At 47.9% G+C, this 25,291-nt stretch overlaps 1 protein-coding gene across 2 annotated transcripts in view; it reads left to right on the top strand.

Moving 5' to 3' along the window:
* syt1a (synaptotagmin Ia) overlaps positions 1 to 25,291 on the top strand; it is a 74,154-nt gene that overhangs the window by 17,834 nt on the left and 31,029 nt on the right. The window contains exons 4-5 of one of the 2 annotated variants that reach the window (XM_061806219.1): positions 5,453 to 5,505; positions 21,144 to 21,314. The gene's annotated coding sequence lies outside the window, so the exon portion shown is untranslated. The remainder of the gene's footprint in view (positions 1 to 5,452; positions 5,506 to 21,143; positions 21,315 to 25,291) is intronic. The other variant, XM_061806220.1, reaches the window with a different exon arrangement.

Below are 25,291 nucleotides of genomic sequence, written 5' to 3'. Positions count from 1 at the left end.
AGAAGCCTGGGTGTACGTCAAATACATCTATCCATCAATTTTCTGTACCGCTTCCCCTGATTTGGGTCACAGGACGAAAAAAAAAGTGAATAATTTGGGATTACCATTACCAAAAATCTGCAAATAGGTGCCAAACTGTGAATATGTGTTGTTTATTTTACTTATGTATATTAGATCCGGAAATTATTTCTTCGAAATGTCCATTTTAGTTTAGCGAAAAAAAAAAATGGCTAAAGTAGCGCGATGACCTTTTTCAGCGCCGCGTTTCCAACAACTTTCGAGGGTGTGTAAACACCGCAGCTCTGCTTACCGTTTGGTTGAGCCGAGCTATCGTGACTGGCGGAGAAACTCGAGGCACGGACAAAATTGTGACGCCGCCGTGAGCAAAATAACGAAGGGCTGACAAATTTGCATAGACAAACAACCAAACGGTTTATTAATATTGACAAGTGGAATGTCTCCTCCATGCGCACAATTAAAAAATATATTTTCCATCATATGATGAGTCCCCTTCAAATGAGTTGCGCTAATGTAGCCTCCGCCAGGCTTGATGAGCTGAGCTAATTAGCGGCTAAGTAGCTAGGTGGAACGTTCCGGGAAAGGATGACGACGACGACGACGGCGGTGATATTCCAGGTATCGCTCAAGCCACCTGCCGGGCAGAGCGGCGTTTTCTTTCCATCACAGAGACTTTGCTCGCTTTGATTGGCGGCCATTAACCTCTGGCCCACACTCTTATTCATCCCCCGGCTCTGTTTTTTTTTTTTTTTTTTTTTTTCCCCACCTCCGCGTCGCCATCAAAGGGGAGAAGTCTGAAACAGGAGCTCGCGTCGTCTTGACATCCTGGCAGGAGCCATCACTGACGTCCACCCATTTTTTTTTTTTTTTTTGGGTCGCCTTTGACGTCTCTCTTTAATGAGACACTAAAGGTCAGGAAAAGGCGGCGCTGGCTCAGAATAACCAATGCACCGCTGTGAAGAAAGAAAGCCAGTCTGCGCTAACGTCGCATCTCTTGGTTCTGGCGCTTCATGCAGGGACGCAACTATTTGCGTACAAAGATTAAAAAGTCCATTTTCCACAGTACAGTACTGCAACGTCTCCTTTAAGCGTTCTGGTCCCGAGACTGGCGCTTCCAAACAAGGTTTCCCTGCGCACGTAATTGGATTGTCTTGTACTTTGCAGCCAAATGTGCGCGGCGCTCGGGCCACGTGCTCGGCACGCAAACTCGATTAAACCGGTCTAACGGGCGACGGCGAGCTACCTCTGACGTAGGAACTCTGACTCCGGATGGGCCAGCGCCGTATTTTTAGGATCATCGGGACGTTAGATTAAACATAAATACACCAAGAATGACACCAGAAAAAAAATCGGCTCATTTGTGACTAAAATCAGTTGCGGTTGTGTTGGACTAAAACGCTCCTTTACTGCATTCCGTCATTTTTCGATGCAATTTCTCCTCGACGTCCGCGCGTTAAGGCGTTCCCTTTGAGTTAAACGCGACTTTTTTTTTTTTTTTTCGGATGGATGCCGTGACCCGTAAAGTGGGTCACCGTCGCATCACACGTGGTCATGCTCGTCTCCTCCGATAAACTGTGGGGGGCCTTCGGCTTATGCAAAAGTCTTCTTACCTCGCTGTGGCGTGAAAGTGGCAGTCCAAAAAAATGGAGTGGCGAGAGTGAGACTTTAAACGCAAACACGGCGGCCGTCCAAGGGCAAAAGTGTCATCATCTCACCGCCAGACCATCTGAATGTCATTACGCCGACTGATTGGAGTGGCACGTTCAAGGGCGTTCCGCTCGGCGCAGATGGCCGTGGAGGGCCACACTCCAGCCCGCCGAAACGGGGCCATCGCTCACCGACGTCACCAAATTCATTTCTCCAAGATGCTCAGATATCATCCAATAAAGTCCTCCTTTTGTCGTCCCGAAGCCGCTCTCCAGATTTCAATCCAATCGTCGCGCAACCGATTTGCTCCAGCGTGATCCGAAAAAGCACAAAATATAAAAACATTCGTACGATCACAAGTGGGAAACGGCCCCAGTGGTGACATAATCGACAAATTGGAAATATTCATCGTTCGGTATCCTTTGCGGGCCGCCGCCCATTTCTCGGATTCCTGTCAGATGTTTACGTTTCCATTAGCGTGCGTGTTCCCGTTTTTCTGCTGTTGAATGTCACCCGATTTAGTACGAGGACGACGGCGGCGTAATTAGACCTGCCGCAGCTCGTTTCTTCTATTTTTTTTTTTTTCTCCCCCCAGCAATCACTGCACGTTTTCACGTCGAGAGAGACAAATGTTGAATGACAGACTCCTCCGCCGGCCCAAAGAAAACAATGGGTGGAAAATACTTAATAATTCCACCCGCCTCAATGGACAGAATTATTCATGTGGCTTCGCCACTAATACCCCGACGAGAGAACGGCGGAATACTAAGGAGGCCTTTGTGCTAGCTTAGCGTCGGCTCGCGGGGTAAAGCGCGTTGAAAGGGGGCGCATTTCACTGACCTACTTTGTAATGCCTCTTCAGTGCGCCGCGCTTAAAAGTGTTTGCGAGCGCTTCACTTGGGACGTCGCCTCCGCGGACTTCTCTCCGAGACGAGCCGCCGCCGCCGCTCTTACTCCCGCTTTCATTTTCTTCATAAGCGACTCAACCATCTGTTTTTATCTCATTTGTCTGGCTCTAATTGGCGTCGCTTTTATGGTAATTGGCGTCAAAGGCTTGTTTACCGCGGATGCTCGGTGCCTGAATTGTCGGTTATTAAACAGCAGATCTTTACGATCAGCCGCGCCGGGTCCTCGGTTTAAAACTTAATACGGTTATTTTGGATATAAATAGTGGGACGCTGTCGTGTCTGTGACTAACCGACCCTAACGTAGTAGTAATGTAAGCAAAAGTATTTCTTAGCCCCAAAACGTCGTTGGTAGAGACAGTCGGAAGCTGTGTACCATTGTTTACCTTTTCGTTTGTAACGAAATTCAGATAATATGATCACACTCGATGTCGTCGTAGATTTCCAGGAAGTAAAGCGAGTTCATTGTCATCACGAAACGCAAACAATCAGGAGCAGAACTCGATTTACCACGAAAAATGTGAAGAGCCCAAAGGCATAAATAATATCTGGAACAAAAGCTAAACTGTGTATTTAACATCATCATTTTATTTCCAATGATAAGCAATGTTTCTGAACTGCTTTGTAATACCAGAACTGGAAAAGAAGATATGATGAAGCGCGGCTTTATCGAGAGGGTTTCTTTTTTTTTTTTTTTTTTGTTTCTGGGAATTATTCCAAATTACGTCGTTCCAAAATGTTTGGTAGAACTTGGATTTAAAAGGAACAAAATACATAAATGAGATATTGGACAAAACAATCCAACTTGAGGTTTAGCCTCTTTAATAGCTCATCTATTACACATGATGGAAATATTGAGAAGATGTGTCGCCTGTGGCGAGAAACTGTTTTCGATGTAAGCAAAAATTCTCCAGAAATCGACCGACAGAAGCGTCACCGGTAAAGTTGACGGACATAATCAAGGCTCGGCCTGACTCAATTGTCGCCCCGCCTGCAGATGTCTGAACAAGCGGAGCGTAATGTTTGCGCTGTAAACACCAAGATGAGGACAGATTGAAGGGGGGCCGGGGGGGGGAACCGGGGGGGGGTTATCATCGTACAGCGGCTTCATTACGCCTCGAGCGCAGGTTTGGCGCGGCCGTTCCTCGCCGCCGCCGGCCAGCCGCCTGCCAAAGTCTTTGAGCGGCGTTCAAGTGGGCCCGCTTTCCCTCCCGCCTGTTTGCGGAGGCTGCCAGTCTGCGAAGGAAGTTCCACATACAAAAGGAGACAATAGACCGAGGATGAAAGCTCCTCCCTCTCTGGTGTAATATCTCCACGCCGGATATTGTGCCTGCTGTTAAACACGCGGCTGCCGTTGTTCCTGGAGAACTGCTGCCTTGGGCTTCCTGATCAACAGATGCCGAGATCTCCGCTCTCAGATGAGCCGGCGCCTCGTGTCGTCCTCGGTGTCTGTCATGACACAGTCCTCATTCCCTTGTGAGCGTATTGCAACTGCCCCGACCGTAACCAGATCCTAACCCTCGAAGAATCATCGCGAACCCCCACCAAATGACCGAAATCTAAACCTCTAAATTTCTAAAACTTACCCCCAACCCTACCACTCTACCTTCTTACCTTCCTTACGCGAAACCTTTTTGCCGACAACAACAACAACACAATCCTCAAATCCTCCTAAATCCCCAAACCCCGACCCCAATCAGTTAAAAGTTACCACGATCCTAACCAATAAAGACTACTCTAATCCCAGCTCTCTTACTTTTACCCTAAACCCAGAAACGTTTCCCATCATCACTAAAACCTCTCCTGACACCAACCCGAGACCTGACTCTAACCCATATTCCACTAAGCAGTACTCCTAACGTCAGTCTTCCAAACAGGTCTCTAGATTCTCAGCCATCCAGGCTACGGTTGAATTGAGGCAATGGAAAACTAGTGAACCAACTACAACTTGCAGTTCGAACAGTTCCCTCAATTCAACCTCTGCGGAATCCCCCAAAACCAACCTTAACCCCCTTGCTTCTGATTAACTACCTAATCCCGTACCCCACAACAAACCAAAACAACAAAACCTCCACCTTCACCTCCAAGCTGCCTCGAACAGGCTTTTACCGGCCAGGGCGGGCCTCCGCAATAATCATAACGTGGCAGAAGCGGCGTGAATGTTTGCTCTGGCTATTATGAGTACCTCGGTGGGACAGGTCAGCGTTGCGTACTTAGATTTCATCCCGTGCTGTTAAAGTCGCCCTTGACTTTAACGGTCGACATTCGAAGGTATCTTAAAGATGACGCTGCACCAAAAATCCACATCGCGTCGACAGCGTCGTCGTTTGCGTTTTGCCAGTCCAATCTTTCATTTGAACACCAAGACATTTCCTCGGTCTTCACCTCTCCAAGGTTTGTAGAATATTTGGTGTCGGTCCAGCCCACCGCTGCTATTCGGAGCCCCCCCCACTGCAGCTGCTAATTGGAGGGTCTTGATCTCAATCAATCCCAATCATTGCACAAATGCAAGTTGCAGGTGAAAAGCCGTACTTAAAACTCATTTCCGATCAATTCTTTTGATTTAATTTTTTTGCTGCGGTATTTGGTCCTATTTGACCAAACCTGTTGAAGGGTTGAAGGACGAAACCTTCCTGAGGGTTGCCCTCCCGGCGACGCAGATGATGACTTGAAGTGGTAGCACGTCGTCGTCGTCGTCTTCCCGATAGCGGTCATTAAATGGAATTAATTGTGTTAATTAGCCAAGGCCGTCCGCCCGCGGGCCCAAAGAGCCTTATTTAAAACGCGACTTTGTCACCTGGGCTCACGATTTACAATTGACTTGTTCTGACGTGGACTTTATCTTGAAATTCTCCCCCCCCCCCCCCCCCCCCCTCTTTCAGCCAGCGCCGCTGTGAAGGTAGGACCGGACGGACCCCGTCGCAGTGAACATACCGTAAGTGTTTCCGCTACGTCCAACGTTTGATTGTGCTGCGATGAAACGGTATTGATTCCAAAACGCCACGCGAGCGTAAATCCCGCAGAGGGTCGCGATGCTCATTGGACATGCAGACGTCGTTGCGCTGCTTCCCGATAATGAGATCCGGAGGCGTGCAATCTAATATGCAGCACGCAACGCGAGGATCATCGCTCGGCCTCTGCGCTTCCTCAAACTGTCTTCCCGTTGCACTTAGGTGACTTTTACTGATTCTAAAGTGTAACACGGTGCGTTTAGCTCCAATTTGGGGATGTAATATTCCGCAGCGAGGCCGCGGCGCAGAAAAGCGTGGAATCGCGCGGCCTCGGGTCACTCAGATGCTGTTCTTTTTCCATTTCAGCGACTTTTAGTGGCTTAAAAGGGTCTTCTCGCTTCACAAATGGCAGCCCCCCCCCCCCCCCCCCCCCCCGATTGGCGACGTAATATTCGGCACGTTGCGTTGCGGGATTGCGCGGCAGCTGTGGTCGCCATGCCAGGAGGTGCCCGCAAATTGACTGTCCTGTTTCATTTTTGGCTTTTATTGATTCAAAAGTGTACTCTGCGCTCGTAGCAGCCGGTTCGGCTTCTCAAATGAATGACTCCAATTTGTGAGCTGAAAATGCAGCCGACAAGACTGTGGGGTGGGGGCGCCCGCTGCCGATTGCCGTCTTCCCATTTAAAGGAGTTCGCAGCGTTTAAACCGCTCGCAAAATTTGAATGCATCCTCGCCTCGCTAAATTCAAACCCCCCCCCCACAACCCGCCGACGACTGCCAGGCACCTCGCTGTCGCCCGCATGTGCAATTTTCAAACACGAACGGAATGTGGTCAAAAGAGTGTTTTCTTCTGATAAGTAGTCACGAAACCGCATGGCTAGCTTCAAGAAAACGGCTGTGCTAGCTAGCCACACGAAGCTCGTGTTAGCGCTTTCAACAAGGCGACTACACGCTGCCAGTAGGACAGATTCGTAAATGAACGTTACAATGACATGCGTACGAAATATTATTGGTGTGAAGTTAAACATTTTGGGGCTCTCGAATCGGATAGGGAGCAAAAAGTGATGATGCAGGTTCCTGTCGGGCAGAAAATGTTGCTCGTTCCGTGTCGATTCTGACGCAGAATCCCCGTTTGTTGGATAACGAGGGCTGGGCTTTTCTTTCTGAAAGTGTACATGCCGCTACATTTTCAGCAAAGCTCCTGAAGCCCAAGCTAAGAGGTCGGGGCCAGCAAATGCGCCGAACACTAAAGGCACCTTTGGCGGTCATTCTTTCTGCATCTGTCCTCAGTCCAATTAAATTGATTTTTAAGTGTCAGATCCCGGCCGTTGACGTTCGTCTTTTGCCACTCGAGTAATTCTGACTTTCTGCCGCGTTGGGGTCACACTCGCGGCTGTCAGTCGCCATTGATGCGCTGCCGTGTATCTAGCGTACCTTCTTCCGGAACCTTCTTTCGTTAGCGTGCGTATGAGTCACCATTTGGTTGTTCAGTTTTGTCAAGCAGTCTTTTCGTTTTATCGTGTTATGTTGCAGTCGGTACGGATAAAGATGACGGACCGAAACGTCCACGCGGTCCAATGCGGAAGTCCAACATTCCCGAAAATCAATCCAGAGTGAGACACGCCAGTCGGTCTGTCGCCGGCGTCCTTTGCTCTTTTGGCCCGTTGGTCAGCCGCCGCGCTTTCCCCGTGCCCCGCTTTTAATCTCCTCTCGCAGCGATTTCATTTCCTGCCCGGTTGGATGAATCAAGCCCATCTCGTGTCGCTCTCACGCGCTTTACATTCACGATCCGCGTGACGGCACCAGCTCATGTCATCCTCCGCAGATAAACAAGCACCTGCGCTCGTCGGCTTCACCCCTCAGTCAGTCTGTGTTCCTTGAATGCGTCCCGGAGTTTTTTAATTTCACTCGCGGGTCTCGGTTTGCGCGTCGTGCCGCGGTGCCCTCTGGCGTTCGCACAGCGTCAAGTCGTGACGCTGACACGGCTTGTCCTAAGGAAGGCGCCCCCCCCCCCCAGTCCCTCGTGGTGGTCTGATGTGTCCTCTTTGAGCCAAAGTGTCTCAGACACATTGCGGTCAGCCTAAGCTGGAGGAGATATGACAAACCAAAAAAAAAAAAAAAAAAGTCCGACCCCGTTTGCCGCCGCGGCGCGACACGAAACCCGGCGCCAGGCTCTGCGGTCATCTCCTTTGCCCGGTTGCTACCATCGCTTATCTCATTCCAGTCGTACCTTTCCTGATTCTGGCTGGGTGTTGCGACCTTGAAATCGAATCTGATTTTTTTTTTTTTTTTTTTTTCACAAAAATACAGTTTTTGATTGAAATACCTTTTTTTTAAAAAAAAAAAAAATGGAACTAGTCTTAAGCTGCTCTTTGATCAGCTTTTAGTGATTCATTGGACGCCCGAGGCGACTTGCGGGAGGCCGACGTGTCTGAGCTTCGACGCCGGCGTTGGTGGGCGAGAGGCCGCGGGTTTAATCCCTGCGGCGCGAGCCTGCTTTTAGCTTTGCGGCAGCAAACGGACGCGCTCGGTTCGTCTTTGCGTTCTTGAGACTTGTTGAGAGGCGGCTGGCGATTTACGTGGCAACAACCTTGAACAGCGCTTCCGTCCACGATGTTCCGAACCCACCCGCCATCGGGGGAAAATCCGCAATAATTAGAGATCGTGCACGTGACGTCGCCATTTTCACGGCGCCATATTGCCGGTCGAGAGGAGCTGCTCGACATTGAACCGGAGGCTTGTTGTGCTGTTGCTTGTCACAACAGACGAGACAGATATTCAAAGAGGTCTTTCTCTGGAATACCGGCTGAAAAGACCAGAAAAGATCAATGGATTTTGCCAATTAAACGTGACGGATGGTGCACACGACTCACTTCAGGTAGGAGTTATTCTTCTCAATTTCAAATTCCCAAGAAGTATTTATGATGCCAAGTTTGCGAACGTTTGAGAACAATGTGTTTAAAAAAAAAAAAAAAAAAAAGACAGGGAGTCGTGTCCTACGTGCACGGAAGCGTGTTGCGGCCACACGTTAAACTTTGGTAAACGTCTCCCCGACAGACTTTTTTTTAAAATATGCATCGTTCTCAAATGAGTCCAATGCACATCGAAGAAAAGTAAATAAACTGTCAGTCACAGTGATGTTTACGTAGGTTAACGTGTGGCCCCAACGTGCTTCCGTGTACGGGGGCTGAAGCCTATCCCAGCGGTTTATTTTCTTTTTTTAAATACGCGTTGGACTTATTTGAGAACAATGCGTATTAAAAAAAAAAAAAAGAAGTCTGGCATGGAGAGTTTAACATGTGGCCGCAACGCGCTTCTGTGTACGGAGGAGCCCACTAGGTGTCTTTTTTTTTTTTTTTTCAATCATAGTTAATGAAAGCAAGTTTGTGTAAAACCAGGAGTCATTTATTTCAATATTGGTTTTTGTCTTGAAAAAATGTGAGTGGCTTCATCTCTATGTTTGATTTATTCCTGATTTTGAACAGATCCAACACCAGCGAAGTATTTGTACGCGTCCAGACTTTTCTACGCTATCAAACTCTTCCGTGTAAATCTCGACGACTTACTCAGCAGATACACACGTAGACCAAGTTGTCCAAGACAAGCGGAACCGGGTTAACGTTCCAATTTCTTATGAGCAAAAACATCGACTTCGGCGTTGAATATGGATCCACTATGCCAAGTTGTCTCTCATTTTTCAGCGTACTTTCGATATGGCCAGTCACGTGACTTCGCTGACGTAGGTGCACGAAAAAAAAAAACCGAACATAAAGGTAACTCCCGACCACACACACACTTACGTGTAAGAAAAAAAAACAATTTTAACACGTTGCTCCGAGGTGTTTGTCACCCCCTGTTGAACTTTATCATAAAACTTGACAGACAAACACAAAGAGAATCACTCGTGAAATATTTAAAGATTGAAATATTCCAGCAAATGAGGTTACTTTATTCATACTTGTACGTAGGTTAGTTTTGCACTCGTAGGTGTAACAACAACCGTCACAGTAGACGTACATAAAAGACTCCACGCTAATCCCGACCAAACCATATTATGTAATATTACAGAATCTTGCTAGCATCACACTAACATTAAGTATGAAATGCCATAGGCTGGCTAATGCTAAGTAGCATTAATTTGACTGTAATCATAAAACTTTTCATAACTGCGACTTTAACAGAGACGGAACAGCAAAACATACAACAATAGCCACCGCTGGGGGGAGGGGGGGGGGGGAAACGCCGTCCAAGGGCTGGGGGGGAACGACCGAAGCGGCGTGAAGCCACCGCGGTCGGCGTCCGCGGCCAAAAGCGCCCAGATGCTCGCTTAATGCGGCGTTGGCTGCCGCTCCGCTGAGGAAAATTGAACACGGGAACGTAATTCACGTTGTCTGTTTGCGCTGCCGCGACGGCGGCCGACGTTGTGCCTGCGCGGGCCCCTCAAAACATGGCCGCCCCCCCTCCCTTTCTCTTAATTCCAAAGCCGACACCTCCACGTCGAAACGGGCCCGTTGGCGAGTCCGCTCGTGACGACCGCGTCCTGAGTGAGATTAGCCAGACGCGCTACTTCTGAGCCGTTAGCGTCACGCCGACCCACCCCCCCCCCAGTTGCCGTGGCAACTGAAAGTGTGCGGTTATTTCGGCAAAGTGCGTCAGGTTCCTCACACCTTCCGAGAATAAACCCGCGAGCTGCGTCGCCAGACAACGGAGACGAGCGACGACCGCGTTATTGTACGACATCGGCTACTACGTCGTGTTTACCCGTACTCGGATAACCACGGATTACTTCTTAGCCGTTCGCCATTTTATTACCTTTTTGACTGATACTCAAGATGGGGACTGTAAAAGGCGGCCATACTTGATTGAACTCCTACTCAAAACCTCTTATGTACTACGTATGCTGTACTGTGTTCCATTTTCAAGTCATCAACCGTTCATTGTTAATCTTTTATATAATATATTACACACGCAAAAGAGCTTGAAAACACTTTCTCGATGGTAAAGAACTGAAATCAAAAGGTTCACACGTCGAGTTACATTTTTTGAAAGAAGCGTTCGAATGCTTGCGTCCTCCAACATGCTAACCACACGACTGCTTTTCGTTGTGGTAAACTGGTATGATTTTTTTTTTTTTTTTTTTTTTGGTTTCTAAGATGTGCCAGGAGAGCTGAAAGTGCTCTCAGGCGTGATTTGAAAACGCCGCCGGCTCCGACGCGAGACCTTCTCTCTAGCCCGCGACGACCGGGCCTCGTTCGGCAAACGGCAACTTGGCGCGGCCCTGCTGCGACCTTGGAGCGACCTCGAAACATGGCGTCCAAATTGCTGCTCTTCCCTCCCGTGGCCCTTTGAGCAACTCCGAGACACTTCTTCGAACGCACAAACAGAAGGTTACAGACCCATCTTGGCACTTCTCGTCGTTCGCCCTCTGAGATGGGTGGGGGGGGGAAAATACTGGCTGATCCAACACAGGTGGATCTGGCGCTTTGGATGCTGTCGCCATGGGGACGACCCCCCCGGCTGGCCTAGTTTGGCTCCCCTGCCCTTGCTGGAAAAAACGTTATGCAACCGCGGCGTAAGCGACACGGTCGTCCTTTCAGTGAGATGAAGACCGCGACGTACACGTGTCGGACAAAAAAAGTCAACGTTTCGGAGGCCGCGTTCAAAATCGCCGTGGAACGGGAGTTTGCCGTTTTGTGGAGCTCTCGGAATGAGCACAAGTTTCCCCCTACATCGTGCCCTCAATGTATCTCGCAATATGTCTTGATAAGCAGTGAACAGCTACAAAATCAAATACTGTATGTGCAACAATAAAATCATTGGTAATTCTCATTTTTAATAGATGTTTTAGTAAAGGCTAAATTTACGAGGCGACCCCTTATCAATCAAGCACTAGAACAGGTTGCATTTGTACCGCCTGCCACAGTTTGACCACCACTGCTAAAAACGCATTTAAATTAGACGAGGGAAGGGCTGGCGCGGGGGTCGGGGGTTTGTTTCATGCACACAATTTTGATTTCTTGTGTTTGTTCCCGCTTGTGGACTAGCTTCCCGTAGCGCGTCCTCGCCTCTGAAGTCCGGCGACGGCGGGACGACGAGGCCGCGGTCGTAATCTTGTTTGCTCAGGGGCGCCGCCGTCTCCGACAAAGGGTGTCCGCCTCGGAGATATTTGCCAGCGCTGTCGCGATAAGGGCCGAGGATGTTTGCGGAGACTCGGGCGGGCCACGGCGGCGCAAGTCACGCTTCGCGCCAGCGGCTAGTTGCTGGGAAATGATGTGTGGAAAGCCAAAATCACCCCCTGCACACACCCCCCCCCCCCCAAAAAAAAACCAAAAAAACATAAAATAAATTAATGGGCAATTACATCATCTTTGTGGATGCTGCAAAAAACGCAAAATCGTACTGTCGCGTAATTCCTTTTCACTCTCGATTACATAATCTTATTTTAGGAAGGTTATCGAGTCAATTCATCCAACTTCCATTGGAATTTTTTCCCATCTTATTTTAGCGATAAATGTTTTTTTTACTTTGTTTTGAGAAGGTCCCCCGTCCCCCATCCCCCAGTTTTGATAAAAGCGAGACGCAAAATTGATTGATTATTCATATTATTAAATCTTGCAGCCAACTTGTCCACCAGCTCATCGGCAATAATTTGGGGGGGGGGGGGGGGGTCGTGTTGCAGAACCAACTCTCATGGTCTAATCCTCGGTTAAAATCTTCAAGGTCAGCCTGCTCCGCCGAGCTCCTCCATTTCCGTATGGATTACCGCGGTAATATCTCCTCGGTGGAGTGCCCCCACCCCCCTCGCCCAATCCCCTCCACCCCCCTCGCCCCAACCTTGCCACCGCACCCCTCCAGATCCAAAGATTGCCTCCCCCTTGTCGTTACATAAGCGAAGCTTGTGGAGCACGGAGACGCTTTTTTGGACGGTATCGGGAATTCTCCGGCGGGAATGACATTTAACGACAGTCGGCAAAGGTCGGGGGGGGGGGGGCGGATTGCGTGCCCCCCCCCCCCACATCATTGTTTTGCACGAGGTGATGAGCAGAAGGCTCGGAGGGGAAAGCGCAGCGGGAACGCGGCGAGAGTCAGAAAGGCTACAGATGGCTACTGAATGGCAAATATTCACCCGCGCTCGTTGTGACGCGCGCATATTTAGCAACGCATTTTTAATATGGGGGGGGGAGATGCAAGTGAGACGGGCTCACAGTACTCTCTGCATCGTTCCTGTTCCATTTTAAAAATAAACTTTTTTTTTTTTAATTTTGTCAGGCTTGAGAATCAGGAACAGCAGGTCGAAGCAAGGAAACCGGAACCGTTTGTTGAGAGCGAGAAAAGGACAAAAAAAAATCTACTTAAATGGAGGCTTTTTCATTTATTAATCAATACATTTTGATTCCCCCCCCCCCCGTGTGCCTATGCTGACTGCAACGTTTAGCATAAACAACTGCTTGTAATTCTGTGAAAATGTATTTTTGAAATGAATTTCTCATTAAGTTCATGTTTATTATCAGTAATTACCCAAAATATTGATGAAATAAAACAGTTTTACCCATAAATTAACATTTAAAAAAAAAAAAAAAAAAAATCATGAAATAACTGGTTAAATTCCGTCTTTAAAAATCAAACGTTGAACCCCCGGTAAAAGATGTTTTTCGACTGCGACAACTGCTTTCGAGTTTTGGCGTCCAGAAAAGTCGCGTTTCGGTCCTTCCCGTCCCCCCCATCACGCCTCGTCCGCATCTCGGCAGCAACATCGGTTCAGGCGGAGTTCAGCGGCGGTTTCCCGAGGCGCGGCGCTCCATCTCGACCTCGTGACGGGTCGGCCCCCGCGTACCGGCCGGCGTGCCGAGCCGGGACCCGCGGAGAGAAGTCCAATTTCTCCCTGATTGGCCGTGATGTATCCGAAGTGGCGGAGCGACTAAACCGGGAGAGGATTGTGCGCCGACTTCCTTTTAGCCAATTTCCTGGGCCAAAAGGACTCACGGCGCCGGTGTCCATTAAGGGCTGTGATTCTAACTTGTAGGCTGGGACCCCAAAGTGGGTCGCGGACAGGTCATCAAAAAAAAAAAAGATGAGTCCTTGCGGTTACTTGGTCACCATATTCACACATTTTTTTTATGGATTGTTTTGTATTTATAGCCTACAATAAGTGCTTTCCAATTAAATATTTACGATAATTGGACATAATGTAGAAATTTGCGTCAGAAACTGAGGAGCTCGTGCACTGTGCAGTGATTAACAGATCGGGATTTCCTTTTAGCCGGAAAAAAAAACGTGACACGCATGTTAAAAAAAATATATATATATTCAAAATAGTCAAGATATGATGTGTTGTTTTTCACCAGTCAAGTGGTCCCCTCAACAGATGGACGACATTTGTTCACATTTGGTACACATCTGGATCACTTCGAGTTCCCATGTGGAACATATTAGCTCAGTGAATTTTCATAAAAAACTCATAACAATTCGTGCCAAACTTTAAGTAAAACGTAGCAGTTTTGTTTCGAGCGTGCACTTGTGGTGTTTAATTTGACACTCAAGTGGTACCTCGACTTCTCCCCCGTTTAATTGAATAAAAATGCCATTAAACGGGGCGGGTGGGGGCGCATGGCACGGCTATAAGGAAACGGACGCGATGGCGGCCCCCGTCAAGGTGTTTTGAGGCAGCTTCGTTCTGCCAGGGCAACTTCCGGGCCGCACGGACGTTTGTCTTTTTGTCCGCTGAGCGCACTTTCATCGGATTTGAAGCGAGAACCGTGGCAAGTATTCTTGGGGTTGCAGTTCACCCCCCCCCCCAACCCCTGAAAAAAATAATCCAGCGAAACCTGTGAACGATCGCGCTAAATCAAGTAAACTCACGAATACCCCCACAGAAATGATCCGAATATGTAATAACGACAGATTGAGAATTAAATTGGCAGTGAGTTCTGCAGAAAATGTTTGCTTTCGTTGTCTTTGAGGACTTTAGCAAAGTGTTAGCTTGCTAGCTTACTCCTAGTGTAGCATTTTGCCGTAAAAAAGGCACTGCAAGGAATCCGAGCGGCAGAAAAGTCCAATACGCAGCCCCCACCCCCCTTTTTATGATCTACGATGTACGCAAAGGTGCCGTTTACATCGGAATCTGTTCGTGAGCACTTTGCCGCAGGTGTGCCATCGTGAAATTTCAAAGAGGTTATTGTGCAAAGTGCGCCTCAGGCCGCCCGCAATAAAAAGCCGCTCTAAAAATGTCCCATTTTACCATTTGGAGTGAGTGGTGGGAATCATTTTTGCTCATTGACAGATGAAGAGATGTGTGAATGATATTTGAGGGATTTTTGAGTTACAAGTAATTGTTTTTGTTCCGTGTTTGTTAGCGAGTTTCCGCCACGTCTGTTTTATTTTTTGGAATCAATTTACCGTATGAAATTTAAATCAGGGCCAGCATTTCGTCCCCCCGTTGGGAGCAATTTACCTCGCATCAAATCTTCTCGACTGAGCCTCTAAACTTTGGAATCACGGCAGAAGAGAGGGAGACTGAAAGCGGCGTTTTAAGCCATTCCGCTGTTTTCGCTCTGGCTTTTTGTTGAATGACATGAAAAGGGTTTGTTTACTGGCGCCGCAATCAGAACCCGCCAAAAGTGTGTGTTAAGGTCCACAAAAGGAAAGGAAAGTGGGGTGAAAGTCAAATGGAAAGCCGAGGGGTGTCTGCGTTTTCCGCACCTGATGCGCAATGAGGCCGTCCATCGCCGGACCCCCCCCGCCCCTGAAAATATGCTCCGTTGCGCCGCGCGCTCACTTCTGCGTAATGAGCAATTTTGCTGCTGTCTTGTTTTTTTTTTTTTTTTTTGGTTTTGTTCTTTTTTTTTATCCGCTACGCACTCGGCGGGGATTCCGACAACATTTGCTCGCTCCAGCAGTGAAGCCGCCGACAATCTGCAGCTAATGTGGAGGCCGGCTGCCCCCCCCCCCCCCCACCCCAAATTCAATGCAGGTATAAAAATGATAACAGTCAAGACACCAGCAAGTTTGCATCGATGAGAAACAAATCTTCCGATATTTGTTTGCTAGACGACAGAAACTTGCAAAACTTCCTACAATACGCTACGATATCTGTGTAGCTGAAGAGATGTATATTTTTTTTAATATAATTTGCAGGGAAAAGTCCAAAATTGTGACATCGGTATTTGATTATTTTTGATGCAAGAATCGAACTCCAGCCAAAAATTACGCAATGGACCTTTCCGACTGACGAGTTTAAGCTCCGCCCCCATTAGCTACGTTTGCCATGTCCAACAAGCTTCCAAAATGAACAGGTTTGACGTCAGATAATATTGTGGTATGTTTTTTTTTTTGTTTTGGCCAAATGCGTCAGACTCGTGGAAGAGAGTTCTACAGAGAGGTCTGAATTATTCCACGCAAGGATATGTACACGGAATTAAGATTTTGGATGGCGCAAAGCGCAATGTCAGAGCTACAGCGAAACGTTGGCGATGGTTGCAAAGAAAGTTTGACGCCTCACAAACTTCATATTGAAATCGAACCGGAAGAAATAGTGGAATCGTCGTGCGCGTGTAAAGCAGGGGGAGCACTTTTTACTCGGACAGATCACGAGTAATATCCTTGTAGTCTTTTTAAGTGTATTCATTTGACTTGGCTTGGAATGGAACCCAGTGGCCTGTCTTAAAAGTCCGATGCGATACAAACGGGCAAATCGACGTTTCTCTTGCACGACGTGGCGCATTTACGTATCCCTAACCAGACTCTTCGGCATTAAAACATGACACACTTCATTCAGCAGGTCAGTGATACACGAAAAAAGTGAAAATTTACTCTCCTGCACTGATGATAATTCCATCCAAATCAGAGAAGATACTTCTCCCTCACTTACCTTTGAACGTGCAGCCTCGTGTTTGTTGTTATTGTTCACATTTAGGTTTACGAGCGCTCTTCCGCAAGCCTTAATCCATCGGAGACGTTTCGTCGACTGTGTTTTAGGCTTTGGAAAATGAATCAAGCGGGCCCCCCCCCCCCGAGTAACCTGGCCGGATATCTTTCATCGTAATTGCATCTTAGGACCTTTTCCAAGCGCACGCTACTGGCAACCAGCATTGCCCGTGGCACAGTACGGCGAGAGGGGCGTGTCAAGCCCGGGGTTAAGAAAACACGGCTATCTGATTGGCTATTATTGTACGAGCGACTGACAGGTCGGATAGGCCAGTTAGCATCGTTTTGTGGCGTTTTTGTAACTCTCTAAAATGCCACAAGGTGGAACCAAACCGAAGGCTGTTTGGAAAGTAATAATTGGTGACAAGGAGGTTTTGTTGAAGTGATACATCTGGACTACGAGACATCTTTTTACGTTGGGGAAGGAAGCGCAAAATTTCGGGTTTAGGTTTTGGCGCATGTCCACGTTTTCCCCCAAATCAAATTATCTTTGTCTTTGTTGTAAGCTGACTTTGAAATGATGTTCAAATATTATTATTAATACTGAATTCCAAAGATCCATCACTTGCACTTGTCTACTCAATTGCAAAATTGGATTTGAAATGTGTCTGTCTTAATGTTCACCCAAATAAATGTCCGTCCAACCAACGTAAGGCTTCCACGACAGGAGGGCGTCCAGTTCTCTCGTCACCTCGGCTGTATTTTGTCGCCGGGCAGTGACGAAGGTCGCGGAGGTAATTAAATTACGGCAACCGCCGCGGTGGGGGGGGGTGCGAGTAATTACTTTCTTCCCGAATCCAACCTAATCGTCCCCCCCGTCTCGAGTCTCCGGGAACAGACTCTGAAGCCCGGAGCGCGGCCGCGTTCCGGACGTTCGCGGGGAAGGTCCGCCGCTGCAGCGCTCGCTTCCCGTCTAAAAATGGAAACTTTCCGGCCCGCGACGCAAGCCAAACATCTGCGGGCTATCGTCGGCCTTGGCGAGCGTTGCTGACCCGAGCGGGTGTCGGCGCGTCCGCCGGCGGCGGGCCTGCGCTGAAAAGGCGCACCTGTGCCCACTGAAAAGACGCCTGTGAATACTTCCATATTTCAACAGCCACTTATCCAGTGGCGAGCCTGTCAGCCACCGGCGGCGGCGGCGGCGGCTTCCTGTCAGTGAGGGAGGAAGTTGGGCAGGCAGCAATTGAAGGAACAAATGGAGAATATAATTCCATCTATCATTCGAGGCCTTTTTCCGTACGGTCTCCCGGCAGCTTGCGGAAACGAACCAATTGGCGTGGGGGGGGGAAGGGGGGGGGCGTTGTTGAGATTCAAAGCATTATAGCGACGACGCAAATTTAGCCGAGGAGCTCCAGTTTTGCCTCTGGTTTATTCGATTTCGCCCACTCCCCTCGGAAATTTAGTCAAGCGGCTTCAGCGGCGTTGTCGAGTGAGGTCAGTTTCTGAGCAGTTGGCCTATTAGCTTCATTTTTTATCCTCGTTTATTAGAGCAGGTTTAACCAGGTAGCTTCAGTCGGATTGTCAAGTGAACGCAGGCAAGTAGCTTAGGATTGTGAGCCACGCTGGACAAGTGGCGTTACCTTTACACACCACTTTGTGCAGCAACGTAATCAGTTAGCTTCCATCCCATAGTAAATGTCTGTTTCTAACCAGGTGTATCTTTGCTAGCTTCATTTCTCCCCAGTCTATGTGAACAATGTTTGGAAGATAGCTTCAGTCGGATAGTAACCTTAAAGGTCCACTGTCATGAAATTGATCATTTTTAGGATGTTATTAATGGAAAAAACAGCAGCCGGGGGATTTTTTTTGTAACTCCCGCCATAAAAATCATCTCGAGGGATTTGTTTTCGACAAGAAGCAGGAAGTGACGGAGGCAGTAGCGCGCTCAAGCGGACTCGTTTCTTTCCATTAGTTTTACCTGCGGGAAGGTAGCTCTTTGTTCCTTGGTGTTAGCTAAAAGGCCAGCTCGCATTGCTGGTTATTGCTCGAACACTGCGGTCTGTGGGCCTACACAGCCTTGTCGACAAGGCTGAGCCGGCTGCCGGAAGTGGATCGGACAGGGAGGCGGTTTGGTCGCGGCATTATTGTCGCTTGCGGGTGGCTTTGATTTATCACCGCTGCGCGGAGGTGTATCGGGCGGGGATCGGTTTGGCCGTGATCCGCATATCATCTCAATATGTCTCGAAACAACAGGCTAATATCGCCCCCGGTAGCTTCACTCGGTTGTGAGAGCTTCTCTTCTTCGAGGAGAGCTTCCGTGTCAGAAGGGGCGTGTTCGTCTCCCACGGCGGAGGCCACAGCGTGTTTTCAATGGCGAATGTCCGGGGTGACGTCACGGACAGGGGATGCAGCCAATATGGCGGCCACTTGGATGTCGTCGAATGAGGCTTCTGCAACCTCTCCGCTCATATTTATTTTTTCGTATCGACATTGAAGTGAATAATGTTACATATGTTTTTCATTTCAATATCTATTTTACAATGTTTATAGGGATGACAATTGGGCTTTAAGTTAACCAAGTAGTTTCTGTTTCTGAGCAAATTTAGCCTCATAGCAGAGGTAATTTTTCTGGCCATTTAATCATCTTGAGTTATGGAGTAAATCCGCCTTGTAGCTTTACTTCCTGAGCGAAGGTCGCCTTGGTAGCGTCCAAAAACTCGACTTCAAGTTAGCTAGGAAGCGTCTGTAACCGACCAAAGGCAGGGTGCGTTGGGAAATTCACTCCCAACAGGCTCTGGTCCACTCCGGACCGACCCTTCGGTTTTCCAGAGCGCCGTAATACCCTGGGGGTGCCGCAACGGACTCTGGCTGCTTTGACAGTCCTATCGTCAACGAGGCTTTCAAATATTTTGTAAAAACTTGGCGACTCTGCTACTGCTAATATTTTAACTCATCCAGCGTTGTTTCTCTTCTCTCGGGATTTCGATTTCGACGTCGTTTGTGGCCAATTTCACAACCGTGTCGGGCACTGCGATGACGTCACGTTAGCCAGTAGCTTAGCAACAAGTGTAAATATTGTGCAGTGTAAAACGCCAGCGAGAGTGCATTTGAATCGCTCTGAGAGGAAGCTTGTCATCTTCACAAGAAAGACTTTGGAGAGGAAAATGGCAAACGCTGACGGTCCAACAAAAAGCTGTAAATGTCAGCGCGGAGGAGGAGGAGGCGGCGGACGCTCCCGAGCGTCGCTCGGCCGCCGATGGAAAAGACGTGACGCCGGCCGGGCTTCTGAAAGCGGGCATTAGCGCGTGAAGTCCTGCGGGCCATTATGGATAATCGCGCTGCCATTTTTTGCAATCGTTCAATAATTCTGTCCGCAATAGATTGGACAAACAACAAAATTGCACAAATCGTTTTTTTTTTTTTGTTGTTGTTGTTGTTTTGTTCATAAGAGCGAGAGCATAATCCAAAAAAACGTAGCGTCATCCCCATGGAATTTTACGCCCTTAAAATGATGGCTATATTTTCAGACAAAATATTGCATCTTTATCCTTTTTGAAATGACGACTTGCAAATTTGCCCCTAAAAACGGACGTGACGGGCTGTAGCTTAGCTCGGCACAGCCGACGTTTACGTCGCAACTTCGCTCGGTTCCGCAGTCCGTCGTCCAAATCGTCCGTGTTTGCTTTGCCTCATCGATCGCTGGCGCTTCACCGTTTTTGTGTGTCTCAGGCTGCAGAGCTTTATTTACTTGGACGCGTCATCGTCCGCGCCAACCCTAAATCTCCCCCGGCCTCCCTCCCTCACTTTTCTTCTTCTTCTTACTGTTGCACTGGCATCTATCTACCTGACAGAATCTATCACCGACGAGGACGCTTTTCCCCCGCTGTTAATACGCCTGATGACACGAGTACACCCGAGCTAGACACAAGTGATACTTTTTTCTCTTCGTATTAAGATGTTTTTTTTTTTTTTCCCCATATATTTATTGAAAAGAAAATTCCGACTTTATTTTCTTGTCAATGTTCGTCACGATTTTGTTTTCAAACCTACATTCCACAGAGACGCTGGGCCCAGAACCTCTTCCACGCCTGACGTGTATACACGTCAGTGGCAGTAAACGGTTGGATTCCGGGTGACAAATATAAACATCCGGGGCAATCAATGGCATATCACAAAAATATACATTTGTATATATATATTTTTAATCTCCGCGATGTGCAAGTTAGTGTTTTGAAGCCGGATTGACTAGGCAAGACAATCAGGAGATCATTTCCACCCGCAGGGTTCCCGTCAACGGGCGGGGCGGGGGGGGGGGGGGGACACACACGCCCGCATACACGGGGAATGTCCTTGACTCGGCTTCGGCGGGTTATGGATTCCTTCTAGGTGGGGCAAGGGGTCCGCACGCCATCACATTCACGTACGCGCGGTGATTGTTGTTTTCACGGTGCAGAGGGTGCGAGTGGGTGGGAGAAAATGTCAGAAAATAGCAAGCGAGGGGAAGCATTTTCTTTTTTTTTTTTTTTTTGTCTGACAGTAAAGGAAGAGCGCGAGTGTGTGTAAGTGTGTGTGCGGGGGGCTTGAGTAGGTGGGCGGGGAGAGAGGAGCGAGTGTCACGGACTGAGAGAGAGAAAGAAGAGGCGGCCGTTCGCTCGCCGGATGCCGAAGTGCGCCGTCGGGAGTGTTTCTCCAGCCGTCGCCGTCGTCGTGGCTTTCTGAGTGCTTTTCATTTATTTCCCTTTTTCTTTTCATTTGCATACAGCGGCGCTTCGCAACTTGACACCCGGGCCCCCCCCTCCCCTTCCCCGCTCCCCTCCCCGCCCGCCTCCGCTGTCACACGCACCCCCCCCCCCCACTTCATTCCCGGGATTGGGAGCGAGAGCCGAAGCCAGCCAGCCAGCCGGCGCTCCCGGGAAGACGAGACCGCTGCCAGGTAGGACGCGAGGTCGTGATTGTCGGAAATTGTCGGTGGGGGGGGGGGGGGGGCGCACGGTGACAGGTGTCGGATTGGGAATGACGGGATTAGCGGGAAGGAGAAAATCCGGAAATGAGCTTTTTAGGTGTGTGTGGTCAACAGGGGAGCACTTTCCCCTTGCTCACTTTTTTTTTTTTTTCATTCACTCATCAAATCAGTTATTTTTGGTCACTCTTTTAAGAAGATGAAAATGGAGAAATTTGACGAGATATCCCAGCAAATTTTAACAGGGTCCGGCCGCCGTGCAATGTTGGCCCACCCTCGTGGTCACGTGGCGGTAATATTACACATTTTTATCCTTTTTATTACAATTTTTTTTTAAAGTCAATTCACACGATGACGTTTAATCTTATGCTGGGAAAAAAAAGGGATATTAAAACTTGAATAGACAACTGGCATGGAGACATCACAGCATATCATAGCAAGCCGCAAATGTGTTGCAAATTTCTGCCTCGCTCCTCTGACCTTGCCGCAACCTTGAGCCGTTTTTCAATATATGATTTTGTTGACTCAAACTGCTTACTTTTTTTATTCAGTCCAATATTTGTGCATATATTTGTAGTAGACTGTGTGTGTGTGTGTGTGTGTGTGTGTGTGTGTGTGTGTGTGTGTGTGTGTGTGTGTGTGTGAGATTCTGATCCAGTTAGAAATAAATCATAGAGGGGGAAATGTCATGTTATTATAATTTTTCAAAGTTAACCGAGGTGCTTTTCACATAATATCAGTCAATTAAAATAAACGATTTTTACTGCTCTATCACAAATATTTCTGATTTAGTGTAAAATAAACATTGGTGAAATAATTTAAACATCTTTTTGGGGGATATTTGTTTTATTATTTTATTTTGAAAAACAAATACACGTAAATAGTCATTATGCTGCAACTGTTTTATTTCATTATTAATCAAGAAACTCATTTGTGGTTGATCATTAAGTTTGAAATTGGAATTTTAAAATGTAATTAATGAATTCTAATTAAATTAACCATTCAACAATGAAAACATGTTTTAACCGATGGAAAAGCTTTTTTTAATTATTATTTATCTTTACCTAATTAATGCATCCTCGTTCAGTCGCAGTTTTCTGTGACTTCTCTGATTGGCCATCTCCTGAAGGGGCGTGGCCAAGGCAACGTTTGTTTTTTGTTTTTTGTTTTTTCTCTATTGAGGATGTGCAGCCCGTTTGTCATTTCAGGACCGCGGAGAGCGCACAAGCTCCTCCGCTCTCCGAGTCCTCTTGTATGCCGATTACATAATGAGCCCATATTTGAATATTTACTATAGGCATGAGTCACACGCACACACATAAACACACACGATCACAATCAGACTGCTTACAGGACACCAGGATGCGCTTATTTAGCTTTTCAGCTGCTGCGGAACAAAACGCCACAAAAAAAGACATTCGGACCTTTTTTTTTTTTTTTTTTTTTTTTTTTCATTTTTTTTAAGCTCAGTGCATATGCTTAATGCTAACACATAATGGGAAACACCATAGACAGGCTAATCCGTCCATGTGGCTTGAAGCAACGGCTATTTGAACAAGGACCACGATTGCAGCTGACCGAGTCACTCGCAGTGTTTGTGAAACTCGTCTTCGATTGTGTTTGCATTTTATGCTAACGCTCAAATGAATTAATCATCACGCACAAACCTTTTCTCCAAAATGAAAATACTTTTTGTAGTTTTTGGGGTTGTAGATGGATCCGTAAAAATAATGCCACAAACTATTACGCGTGAAAGTGACGCGAATGATCCCAGTAGGTGAGCGAGTGGATTTATTTGATCCCCGTCAGTGTTTTTTGTTTGTTTGTTTTTTTTTGTCACGAAAGCTCGTGTGGCCCTTTTAGACTCCCTGAGAGGGACCCTCTCCAGTCTTTATGTACACACATACACACAAATATGCAAAGGCGCTCTCAGCGTGACATTGATTGTGTGCAACACACACAAACACGGGCTGACACAAACAATAACGTCTTGCCCCCGGCCTCACTTATCACCATCGGACAGCCGACCACCCGCTGGCCCCCCCACCGCCGCCGCCACCACTACCTCGGCCCTCCCTCGCTTGTACACGTCGCCTAATTGAGGCGGCTAATAACCACCCCGGGTCATTTGTAGTATATGTAGCCATTAGCATAATTGAACGGAGATGGAAGTGCTGCAAGACGTGTTAATAACGCAGCCGTTGATTTAGTACGAGCGTGCGTCTTGATCTCCAAGTTGCGAATCACTCTCGACAGCGGGTTGTCCAGTAGACTCCCACCTGCCAGCCGGCTGTTGTGAGCGCAAATAAAGTCTTCCGAATCCAAGACAACGATGGAAGCGTATGGCATTAAAACAAATGTGGAGCAACATAAGTAGACAGCATGTGTCCACTATGACTAATTACATCATGTCTTTATAAAGGACAATATTATACATTGCTATTATTGAAAGCACAATGCAAACATTTTTGCAGGGTTTTTTTTTTTTTTTTGGGCGGGGGGCTGGAACGGATTCATGGCATTTCCATTCATTTCAATGGTTAAAGACGAGTTGGTATGTGAACTCCGCCTCCGTCAGTTATTTGCTTACTTAGCAGCAGTTAAAAGACCCGTCATGGCAAGAGGCTACCTGGGAGAGGAAGCCGGAATGACCCCCCCCCCCCCCCCCCCCGAACCCCCCACCCACCGCTCTGCCTCCAAACTCCAAATGGAGGCTAATCACCCATCTCGGGAACAGATCCGAGTCGGAACGCGCCGGGTGAAAGGATCGCAAGCGCGCGCTCGATCCTGAGATTGATATTCCGGACGGATTCTGGGTGCTGTTAATCAACGAAGGAGTTACGCCGCCGCGGTAAATCCACCCACGGCCCAGTCTGATGCCATTAAGATGAAAGTTTGAGTCCGTGCGAACGGAATCCAATTTTTTTCCGGGTGAAAGGATCAGGATTGTGCGTGAAACATCGCGGCGATCTTCCGTCGCTAATCGGCATCCGTGCGCTGTAATTACACCACCGTAAAATACACGGGTGGACATCCCCTCCGACACCACCTGGATCACCCCCCCCCCTTCCTCTTTTCCCTCCTCCGTAGAAAAAAAATTGGGAGAGATTGCGGCGAGCGTGCAGACGGATCACAGCAGCAGGAGTCCGACATTCACGTAATACACGACGCTAACGGACCGTTTCCAGCCCCCTGGTGTGCATGTGTGTGTACTGCACGTCTTCTCGCAATCAATCACTCGTTGCGCTGGATTCGTGTAAATTTATTTGATTCAAATCCGGGACTGCAAGTACCTTTACACTAGGGGGCGCCAAATTGCCCGGTATCAACCAAAGGGGTTCTATTATTTGGCATAGCGTAGATGCAGCGTCTCGTTTTAGCCGAACAAGATGGCGTCTGTTCTTCTTTGCTTACCTGGACGAGTTCTATCCTCGCTACTGCCACCTAGTGGCTCGCGTTTCTTCCCTTTTTTTTTTTTTTTGCGTATGAATTGAGCGTGTCGTTGAATTGTCGCATTTAATTTGAAAAGTTGCTTTAAAGGAAAGTTTACATCACACTGAGTGTTGCTTTTAATCACCAAATGAGCATATTTGGTCAGGAACAAAGCAAGTGCACAACAGTGGCCTCCCGCGTGTGTTTCGGGGAATAATGGAAGAAGTCGAGCATCCGCATTGTTCATTTTCTCCCCCAATTTTCGGTCCTTAAGATGACACTAATTATAAAAGCCTCTTTTTCTTGGATGCGGCATTTCCCAGAAAGCAATTATCTACTCCATGCAGAAAAGAGCTTAAGCGAGCACCATTTGGTTTGGAGGGTCCTGCAGGTTGAGGGATAAATTGAATATGTTTGCCAATTAGTCGCACCCACACAAATGCAAAAGCATATTTTTTCTACCCTCCCCCAAAAGGCCTGTTTCCAGTTTTAGATGGTATCTGACCTCAGGTGCTCTC

This window comes from Syngnathoides biaculeatus, chromosome 20, assembly GCF_019802595.1.
Source record: "Syngnathoides biaculeatus isolate LvHL_M chromosome 20, ASM1980259v1, whole genome shotgun sequence".
In the NCBI taxonomy this organism is placed as follows: domain Eukaryota; kingdom Metazoa; phylum Chordata; class Actinopteri; order Syngnathiformes; family Syngnathidae; genus Syngnathoides; species Syngnathoides biaculeatus.
The sequence above is the reverse complement of the archived record's forward strand: the minus strand, read 5'-3'. Positions and strand labels throughout refer to the sequence as shown.